Source organism: Schistocerca cancellata, chromosome 3 (assembly GCF_023864275.1).
Source record: "Schistocerca cancellata isolate TAMUIC-IGC-003103 chromosome 3, iqSchCanc2.1, whole genome shotgun sequence".
Taxonomy (NCBI): domain Eukaryota; kingdom Metazoa; phylum Arthropoda; class Insecta; order Orthoptera; family Acrididae; genus Schistocerca; species Schistocerca cancellata.
The window spans coordinates 393,707,030-393,719,143 of record NC_064628.1 but is presented as its reverse complement, the minus strand read 5'-3'; positions in this window follow the sequence as shown (position 1 = coordinate 393,719,143).

The window sequence follows — 12,114 nt, the reverse complement described above, 5'->3', positions numbered from 1 at the left end:
ATTACGCTGCACGCAGCAGATGAGCTCTGAACTGGCCCTTTTGAGATCCGCTATCGCTATAATTTTTTAGGTATTCAAAAGAAACTTTTCACATCTTCATAGTCATAGCGGACCTCCAACCTATTTAAATCTAAACATCCTAGCCTTATTTATTAGCCTACTTAATCTATCTTGCTTCCTTCAGTTTTGAGACGAAAACCAGAAAATCATGAATTTCCACTAAAGTCTTAATCTGTGAAATCCAAAGTACTGTTTTTATTAAATCATTATGAAAGATGAATCTAAATATAAATTTTGAAGTCTCTAGCTCTTTTCTGTTGCGCCAATGATTTTTTCAGAAAAACGTCCAAATTTCAAAAATGGCTGAAGTTATCGAACTGATATTTAACACACATTAATTTAGTATTATTCCTGACATGCTAGAAAAGTTTTAGGTCATTTGCTTGATTTTAAGGTATTGCGCAACATTTATGACGTCAGAGCTAGTTACAGCAGACTGGCTGGCACACAATGGAAACTGACGTGAATTTACTACAGCGTGAGTAGGCTGCTTCCCTACACTACCCTTACTTCGTGTGCTATGTGTCAGAGATCCCGTTTTAGCTACAGTAAGAGCATTTTTGTGAAGGCAACGATGTTGTAAGAGGTACTATCGTTTTGTGATGTGTTTTTATACTTTGTGAACAATACTTAACGGTTTGCAGCTGTCCGCTAGACATTCTAGGCAGTAATTTTGTTTATGAAGGAAAATAGCTTTCAGGGGAGATGAACTGTTTGCTTCCGACAAACTGGGACAGGTATTACCTCTCTGTTGCAGGTGCTGTCTACGGAAGCGAAAACTTTTAGCGTTAACGGCGGAATGCCCCGATTTCCGAGCAAATAGCTATATTATTGTTATTATTGGAGGCTGATAATGAAAGGGTTTCCCTGTTTGCTGACAATGTCAAAGGCTGAGAGAGCTGTATCCAAAGTATCCGAGGAAGAACTTTGTCTGTGAAATGATTGACAAGGTTCTTTATTTACGAACGAAGAGGACCGCCGACAGCATACCACAAGTAGGTGTTTCTGAAATATACCAGGCAGGAATTCTGTTCATAAAGAAAAGCAGCCTTCACGGGAAAAGAACTGTTTCGTTTTGGCAATTTGGGACTGATATTACGTCTCTCTTTGCTGCAGGTGTTGTTTGCGAGACAGAGAGAGAGAGTGTGAGAGAGCTTTCAGAATTAACAGCAGAATGCTCCCATTTCCGAGGAAACAGCCTTATTATTGGAGGCTGATGTTCATCTTCATGTACATAGATACTCTGCAAATCTCTCTTAAGTGCCTGCCAGAGGGTTCATCGAACCACCTACACAATAATTCTCTATTATTCCACTCTCTAACAGCGCGCGGAAAAAAACGAACACCTCTATCTTTCGGTGCGAACTGTGATTTCCCTTATTGTATTGTGGTGGTCATTTCTCCCTATGGAGGTCGGCGCCAACGAAATATTTTCGCATTCGGAGGGGAAAGTTGGTGATTGAAATTTCGTGAGAGGATTCTGCCACTAAGGAAAATGCCTTTATTTTAATGGTCTCCATCCCAAATCCTATAGCACGACCATGAGACTCTCTCCCTGCTCTTCTATGAACTTTCTTGATGTACTCCATTAATCCTATCTGATAAGGATCCCAGACCATGCAGCAGTACTCCTAAAGATGATGAACAAGTATAGTGAAGACAATCTCTTTAGCAGATCTGTTACGTTTTCTAACTCTTTGGTTTGGCTTTCCCACAACATTTTCTATGAGTTCTTTCCAATTTCAGTTGCTCGTAATTATAATTCCTAGGTATTCAGTTGAATTTATGGTCTTAAGATTGGACTGATTTATCATGTAACCGAAGTTTAACAAATTCATTTTGGCACTCAAATGGATGACCCCACACTTTTCATTATTTAGGGTCAATTGCCAATGTTCGCAAAATTTAGGTATCTTTTCTAAATCGTTTTGCAATTTGTTTTGATTTTCTGATGAGTTTAGTAGACGATAAAGGACAGCACCATCTGCAAACAACAGAACACGGCTGCTCAGACTGTCTCCTAAGTCGTGTGTATAGATAAAGAACAGCAGACGGCCTATAACGCTACCTTGGGGAAAAAGGTTTCCCTGTTTGTGACGACTGGATGGCCTGAGATCTGTATCCAAAATATACCAAGAAGAACTTTGCCGTTGAATAAGACTGACAGGATTCTTTATTTACATATGGGGAGGACCACTGGCTGTAAACCACACACAGGTGTTCGAAAATGTCCTGTTGACGAGGTTTATTACAGTCGATAGCTGTGTTGGAGTATAGTATTTCACATTGTTTGCGGTATGTGTAGGATCTTTATATGATACGTATGAGAAGTTTTTCATGATCTATTGTACATTTGATTTTTTAAGCGATTTAGATAGACGATGTGTATCTGTGTAATTACATAATTAGGACCCATTTTTGTGATATGCTTGGATTTTAATTATGATGTTTGCAGTATGTTTGGATCTGTAGCTGTGCATATGACTTTTTTAAACGCTCTACATTCAGGATCTGTAGCAGTGTAATTACATAACTAGGACCCATTTTTGTGATACTTTTGGAACTTTAGTATGATTTTTGTAGTATGTATGGAGCTGTAGATGTGTATATGTTTTTTTTAAACTGATCTACTGTACATTGATGGCTGTACTTAAATAGGGCCTTTAAACCTTCCTGAGATTTTCCTGTTTATCTCAAGCAGTATTGCGAACACACAAGAAAATTTTTCCAGCAGATTAACACCCAAAACTGATGAAATAAAGCAAAAACCTTCCAGGCCAGCAGCTCAACACAGACTTAGCATTCCTGTCCATTTTCCAGATAGGGAGGGGAGAGATGATAGGAGTGGTATAGGAGGGGATCAGAGGGGGGGAGGGGGATGTGGAGTGGTAGGTGAGTGGGATGTGGGGAGAGTGGAGGGGGCAGGGAGGGGGAAACCCATGACATAATTCAATGATGTGATCAAGTGACATCATCAGTGTGATGTTGCCACATCTACTGACACCATCTTGGATCTGCTACCTTGATTAAATTTGGCAAGAATGCAGGCTGTGGCAGGTTCAGCTTTGCTCCACTACTCATATCTTACAAGTGTCGATTATACTTGTGTGCAGAAGGCTTCAACATGGCATCTGCAACTGTCTCCACCACATGTGCGTCTAGTCTATTAACTACTACCACAAATTTCGTATCATCGATCGTGACTTTGCATTCGGTAAGCACTAATTTAACATTGTGAACCAAAGCTCAGGTTTCTCCAGTAGGAAGATCATTGGTTTATTGGCCTTGTGAGAGGTCACAGTTCCTGCATCTGCTATGTGAACAATTCCTCTACTCATTTTCCCATCATTACACAACATGTGTCACACTTACCACTCGTTAATCATCCTCTGTTGCTCTTCATGTAAGCGTGAAAGGTGTTTCTCCGTTTGATGTTGTATCTCTCCATAATGTGAAGTTACTGTTTCACTATGTATTGTACTTGCATTTGTTTCTTCATTTTTGTTTTTGGGCTCATTATTTTATAGGTGTTACTTATAATCTACCCTATAAACCAAAAAGCTAACCAATGCTGAATAGTAACTATCTTTGTTACACATGTTCACAAACAAAATTATGCTTGACAACTGATAAATAACTATGTCTGGAACATTATTATCAAAGAATAAATAAATAACTCAACTGTTTGGTCAAAAAATAATCAACATTTGATTTTCTGTTCTTAACTGGCGTCTCACACATATATATAGCAATAATATTATAAAAATAGACAAATGTGTGTGTGTGTGTTTATTGTTCACATTTCCATCTACACCACTGGACCGATTCCAACCAAACGTCTTACACATATACCTTACTGTCATGCAACAATCACTGTGGGGGTAAGAATCATGTACCTATCAAAAAGCTAGGAGCGGCAGTGAAAAAAGTGCATAGACTGTGATGCATGAACTCTCAAACTTTATTAATCCAATATCTGAGAATGAGAGCACTTAGCGACTTGCAAGAACCTGACATATAATTTCAAAGTTTTACGAAATTTTTTCTCGTTTACTACTGCTACATAGTGATGAAGGAAAAATGCTTATCACGTACTACTTTTCTGCTGTTCATGCAGTAAAAGTACCGTGTGAGGCACAATGTTATAATTTATTATTTCGTTACTACTAATTGTATTCACGACACATTTTACTGACAGTATGCCCATAGACATTGAATCTATGTGGAAAATTATATAATCGTATGACACATCAGTCGAAATGTCATAAACAATGAGATGTGTTGAACACTGCTGAATCATGTATGACACTTAAATTTATTACTTGTTTGCTACTAACTCTATCCACAATAAATTTTGCAGATAGTATTCACAGAGGCCGCTGAATGTATCTACAATACATTAACATTATAGACCATAGAGGATGTGTATCTATTGAGTAAGCATAGCCAGCCTAGTGAGCAAGTTCTCCACATCAAACTAAGCTAGTCATGTGATTTTGGGACGACACTGCTTGTCTGCTATTTGCGGTAACAGCAAAACTAGAACATTACACATATTTGGCTTGTTTTATATATGTTTCTGCACATTTGAGTTTAGTAACAGTAATGTTGCAGGCCTGTTTTCATTTGGATCTAAAGACGTGTATGTGAGAGGGGGACAAGTTACTTTTAATAGGTACCTACAGGAGGTGTATAATTGTAAATGTAATATTGATATGAAGCACTTTATATGTTGAAAAATATAGAGATATGGTACTATTAAGTCTTATGTTGTAGAGATAAATTTCTGTGAATTTATGCCCACATGTTTAAAAGACAAATGCTACATAAATTTTCAAGTGTGTTTGAGTAAACTACCAGTCAGTTTATACATATTGCTACTATATTTATATGCAGATAAAATTTATATGTGACAGTCTGATTATTTTCCTCCAATTTACACAGGTTCTCAAACACTTGTATGTATCCAAGTATTTCTGCATGAGACAGTTCCCTATACAGTGTTATTGTACCATAATTAATTAGAACAGATTCGCCAATATAAAATCAGTGCAACAGAAAACCCAAAAAAATTTGTTGACTGTCTCTTGTTTTATTACTCCAAACTTCGGTTATTGATCTTGTATCTTTAATTTTTTTATGCATAGTGTATGGTTTTTCTTTTCTGATGAGATGGAGAAAAATGTTATAGTTACTTTAGTTGTCTCTAAAAATCAGAAGGGAAAATAAAGAATAGGTGGAAATAATAATGGACAAGAAGCTGGTGCAAATAGTTTACCTTATTTGCAGTTACAATTTCATAGCTTCAAATGCATTGTTTGTTCATGACGTTCTGGTGCCATTTAAAGTGTCATTGTACCATAATTAATTAGAACAGAGATTCGACAATATGAATAAGTGCAACAGAAAACTTCTTACCCCATTACCAAAAACACGCCAATGCAGTGGAATCTAAGTTGTGATACTGTGGTGAAAAAGCACGATACCATTAGATTAGATTAGATTAGATTTACTTTCATTCCAATTGATCCATAGTGAGGAAGTCCTCCAGGCTGTAGAACATGTCAGAAAAACAATAATACATGACAAATATTTACAACTCAACGAAATAAGCCAATGTACATTCCATAGGTCCCAAGTGGAATGATCGTCATTTTTTAAATGAACACTATAGGAAAGAATCATTTTACAAACACTAACGCACTGAATTTAAAAAATAAAAAAGTATTTTATTTATAATAGATGTAATAGAACTACTATAATACTTATTTGCAATGAACACATTACTGCACTGAAATGGAGCAGAAGTTATATTCAACGATATATATATATATATATATATATATATATATACACTCCTGGAAATTGAAATAAGAACACCGTGATTCATTGTCCCAGGAAGGGGAAACTTTATTGACACATTCCTGGGGTCCGATACATCACATGATCACACTGACAGAACCACAGGCACATAGACACAGGCAACAGAGCATGCACAATGTCGGCACTAGTACAGTGTATATCCACCTTTCGCAGCAATGCAGGCTGCTATTCTCCCATGGAGACGATCGTAGAGATGCTGGATGTAGTCCTGTGGAACGGCTTGCCATGCCATTTCCACCTGGCGCCTCAGTTGGACCAGCGTTCGTGCTGGACGTGCAGACCGCGTGAGACGACGCTTCATCCAGTCCCAAACATGCTCAATGGGGGACAGATCTGGAGATCTTGCTGGCCAGGGCAGTTGACTTACACCTTCTAGAGCACGTTGGGTGGCACGGGATACATGCGGACGTGCATTGTCCTGTTGGAACAGCAAGTTCCCTTGCCGGTCTAGGAATGGTAGAACGATGGGTTCGATGACGGTTTGGATGTACTGTGCACTATTCAGTGTCCCCTCGACGATCACCAGTGGTGTACGGCCAGTGTAGGAGATCGCTCCCCACACCATGATGCCGGGTGTTGGCCCTGTGTGCCTCGGTCGTATGCAGTCCTGATTGTGGCGCTCACCTGCACGGCGCCAAACACGCATACGACCATCATTGGCACCAAGGCAGAAGCGACTCTCATCGCTGAAGACGACACGTCTCCATTCGTCCCTCCATTCACGCCTGTCGCGACACCACTGGAGGCGGGCTGCACGATGTTGGGGCGTGAGCGGAAGACGGCCTAACGGTGTGCGGGACCGTAGCCCAGCTTCATGGAGACGGTTGCGAATGGTCCTCGCCGATACCCCAGGAGCAACAGTGTCCCTAATTTGCTGGGAAGTGGCGGTGCGGTCCCCTACGGCACTGCGTAGGATCCTACGGTCTTGGCGTGCATCCGTGCGTCGCTGCGGTCCGGTCCCAGGTCGACGGGCACGTGCACCTTCCGCCGACCACTGGCGACAACATCGATGTACTGTGGAGACCTCACGCCCCACGTGTTGAGCAATTCGGCGGTACGTCCACCCGGCCTCCCGCATGCCCACTATACGCCTTCGCTCAAAGTCCGTCAACTGCACATACGGTTCACGTCCACGCTGTCGCGGCATGCTACCATTGTTAAAGACTGCGATGGAGCTCCGTATGCCACGGCAAACTGGCTGACACTGACGGCGGCGGTGCACAAATGCTGCGCAGCTAGCGCCATTCGACGGCCAACACCGCGGTTCCTGGTGTGTCCGCTGTGCCGTGCGTGTGATCATTGCTTGTACAGCCCTCTCGCAGTGTCCGGAGCAAGTATGGTGGGTCTGACACACCGGTGTCAATGTGTTCTTTTTTCCATTTCCAGGAGTGTATATATATATATATATATATATATATATATATATATATATATATAAATCAGTTGGTTCTACTGATAAATTCATCAATGGAGTAGAAGGAGTTGGCCACCAATAAATCCTTTAGGCTTCTCTTAAACTGAATTTCATTGGTTGTTAAGGTTTTTATGGCTGTTGGCAAGTTGTTGAAAATGTGTGTTCCTGAATAATGCACACCTTTTTGTACAAAGTAAGTGGCTTTAAATCCTTGTGAAGATTATTCTTACTTCTAGTATTGATTGCATGAATTGAGCTGTTGGTTTGAAAAAGTGATATATTTTTAATGACAAATTTCATTAAGGAATAAATAAATTGGGAAGCAGTAGTTAGTATCCCTTGTTCGCTAAACAGGCTTCAGCAGGATATTCTTGAGTTCACACCACATATAACTCTTACTGCACGTTTTTGTGCCCTCAAAACTTTAGCTTGGCTTGATGAATTACCCTAAACAAATAATCCCATATGACATTATGGAATGAAAGTAAGCATAGTATGCCAGCTTTTTCATTTTTATATCCCCTATGTCTGACACAATTGGCATTGCAAATAGAGATTTGTTAAGACGCTTCAGCAGTTCTGTGGTGTGCTCCTCCCAGTTGAATTTATTATCGAGCTGTAATCCCAAGAATTTAACACTGTCCACTTCTTCTATCTGTTTGTCATTGTATGTTTGACATATACTTGTGGGACGCCCCTTACAAGTTCTGAACTGCATGTAGTGTGTTTTTTCAAAGTTTAGTGACAAAGAATTGGCTAGGAACCAGTGATTAATGTCCACAAATATTTTAAAAGCCAATGTTTCTAAGACTTTACTTGATTTGCTATTTATTGCAATGTTTGTGTCATCAGCAAACAAAACGAACGTGGCATCTGGTAATGTTACTTATCAAAGGTCATTGATATACGCAAGAAAAAGTAAAGGCCCTCAGATGGAACCTTGTGGGTCCCCACATGTAATTAGTTCCCAGTTGCATGATGCCTGATAGCTTAATGCATGTCTCTTTCCTAATAACACCCTTTGTTTCCTGCCAGAGATATAAGATATGAACCATTTTCCAGCATTTTCTGTTACGCCATAATATTCTAATTTACTTCAAAAATATTGTTATTTACACAGTCCAATGCCTTTGACAGATCACAAAATATACCAGTTGCCAGCAATTTTTTGTCTAATGAATTAAGCACATTTTCACTGTAAGTGAAGATAGCTATCTCAATACCAGAACCCTTTATAAATCCGAACTTCGACTTTGACAGTATTTTGTTTGAGATAAGATGGTTATAAAGCCAATTGTACATTACTTTTTCTAAAATTTTTTAGAATGCTGGCAAAAGCGAAACTGGACAGAAATTTGGTGCTATTTATTTATCTCCCTTCTTTAACAATGGCTTAACCTTAGCATATTTCAACCATTCAGGAAATATGCTACTGACTAACAACTGGTTACACAGAGAGCTTAATATGTTACTTAACTCAGAATCACATTCTTTAATTAACTTTGTTGATATTTCATCATACCCACTAGATGTTTTTGATTCTAAAGATTTTATGATGGACATTATTTCTGCTGGGGTAGTAAGGGTCAAATTCATATTATGGAAGTTTCTTTAAAATGCCTGGTCTTAGGTATTCTATAGCAGCATCTACAGAACATGGCAACCCCATCTGTTCAGTAACAGTTATAAAATGTTTGTTAAAAAGTTCTGCAATACTATACGTGTCTGTCACCAATGTATCATTAATTCTTAATGCTATTTGTCCCTCTCCATGTCTGGTTCTACCGGCCTCCTCCTTCACTATATCCCATATTGTCTTTATTTTGTTATCTGATATCACTATCTTTTCTTTGTAATATATTTGCTTTGATGTTCGTAATACAGTCTTTAATATTTTGTAGTATTTCTTGTAATGTGCCATAGTTTTAACACCAGAACTGTTTTGGACTGACAGATACAGTTTTTTTTTTTTTTACAAGATACCCCTATTCCTTGAATAATCCATGGCTTCTCTGTAGACTTTGCTCTAACCTTGGTTAGTTTTGGAGGAAAACAGTGCTCAAATAAGGTAAGCATTTTATTAGCAAAAGTGTTATATTTTTCATTCATGCCATGAGCACTGTAAACATCAGTCCAGTGAATGTCTCTGAGGAGTGTTCTAAAATAATCAATTTTTTGCTTATTGATTACCCTCTTCAGATCAGATTTAACAGATTTTATATCCTTTTCAGTATTAACATTTAACAGAAGGAACTGCATATCATGGTCTGAGAGGCCAATAACTATTGATTTTGTAATATAATTTTGTTCTTTGGACTTTTCTATAAAGATATTATCAATGGCTGTTTGTGAGCAATTGGCTACCCTAGTGGGGAACTTTACAGTGGGGATTAAATTGAATGATAATGTTACCAACTCAAATAAGTTCTTATTGGGAGAGTCTTTAATTAAATCTACATTGAAATCACCAGCAACCACTATTTCTTTGTTTCTGGTTCTTAAAAGCGCCAGTACAGCTTCAAAGTGGTTTATGAACAGATTAAAGTTACCTGCAGGTGCTCGATATACACTTAATATTATGAGGGATTATTTGTGAAATTCTACTTCTGTTGCACATGCTTCCATATGCTGTTCTAGCCAAAATTTATGAATGTCTATCTAATTAAATTTATGACAGTTCCTGATGAAAGTGGCAACTTCTCCTTTCTCCATTTCTACTCTACAAAAGTGAGATGCTAACCTAAACCCTGTAACACTTAAAAGTTCTATACCAGTGGTCACATGATGTTCAGAGAAGCAGATTATGTCAACTGGATTTGAGGACTCTAATTCATGTATGCAGATAATTAATTCGTTAATTGTTTTCTCATTCTTCGAATATTTTGATGCAATAAAGATAGCTGACATATCACATTGAATGAGTTAAAATAGCTAGTTGAATAGCTCCTGATTGTGAAACTTCTTAACTAATAGCTGTTAAGCTGATGTAAGAAGCTAGAATTATGTTTTTTGTTTTCTTTCTCAAAACTGAAGGTTTGTCTCAGTCCTAACCTCTCTTAAAATTTGGTTTCTTTCTGTCCTACCTATCCTAAAAAAAGGGGTCTTTTCTGTACCCTATAACCACTGGTATTTTATCACTCATGTTAGTGCCTCCCCCCTTTAATTTTCCTGCTATTTTCCCAGCCAGTTTACCCTTCCCTTTCCTGTTGAGGTGAAGGCCATGCCTAGTATAATCGCACCTATTGAGAGAATCAACAGGAACCACATCAATGTGTGACCCTGCACCTGACATAAACAAGCATTCCAACTCCAAATTAACTCTCTTGACAGAAGAGTTCAAATGAGGTCGGTCATGGCGCCCAAGAACAGATACAAACTTAACACTATTATGCTTCAATGCTGATGCAATTTTTGGCAGGTCACACTCTATACTGTACCCAGGATCTCTGTCAATACTATTACCTGGACCACCCACTATAACCACAGTGTCTTCGTCAGTGAAATCTTTGCAAAGTGATCCTAAATCCTCTGTCACATGCTCCAGACCAGCACTAGGTTTAAAAAAGTTGGTGACCTGGTATTCTGATCCTAGTTCAAATTGAAAAAGTTGGCCAACACCTCTTCCATGGGAACTACCTAACAACAACACTTTCTTTCTCTTTATTAATCTCCCTACATTCTTACTTTTCAATTTGCTGCTGAAAGTTTGTTGTGACCTGACACCTGCAACAGCTTGCGGCTTACCAGCTTCTAACTGAAGAAGCAACAGGTCAAATCTATTTTCCAAATTCACCACGAATCTGTCAGACAAAGCTCTAGGCCTGTTTCTCCTGTTGCCTGTTGCTACTTCCCACCTCTCTTTACCCTTCTCGCTCCTTAACCTGTCAAGATCTTCCCTGGCCTTGTCTAACTCAGTCTGAAGGGCGCCAATTTTCCACTCCTGTTCTAGTATCTTCCTATTTCTACTACATATGCTACAAAACCACTGATGAATCTCATTTACTTCCCCTATTCCCACGCCACTACAGTCACCCACATGGAAAAAACTGCAGCACTTGTCACACCAAAGCCCCGACCTAACAATTCTACGGCAAGTCAAGCCCTTTTACTCATAATAAACGCAATAGTTTATTAAGAATAAGTCCGTTAAATTACAGATAAACAAGAAAATATGGTTCCACAAATTTGGCCTATGCGCAATTGTGTGTAAACAAAAACAACAGTGCAAAGTTTCTGAAACAACAAATTAAACTTTACGCTACTGTCCGGAAATGTGAGTTAAATAATGAAGAGGTACGCTAGAGTTAAATTGCTAATGAAACCTTTAATGGTACTTTTAAAAGGCACACTAATACACATATTTCAGTACTAAACTATATGTTTTTATAATCTAACATGACGTATCTTTACGAGAACACCAAAACTCGTGCTAGTCGCCTGGCTGCAGGGCAGCTCTTCACATTCTTAAGCCAACTTCAGTTTTTGATAACAAATTCTTAATATGTCTGTAGAACGCACACAAAAAGTTTTATGGTATTTATGATGGTGATCTGTCTTAGCCGTGAAGTAATAACGCTTACAATACGCTAAGTGATATACAGGCTAAAGTGCGATATCCCAAAATCACGCAACTTGAACTGCAGGAGATGGTGCTGACAGAATTCTCGTTCTGCACATACAAAAAAATCTCGCTCCACAGATGTATAGTCTGCGTATATGACACATAGATCAGGAGATATAATGCCATAAATAGCGAA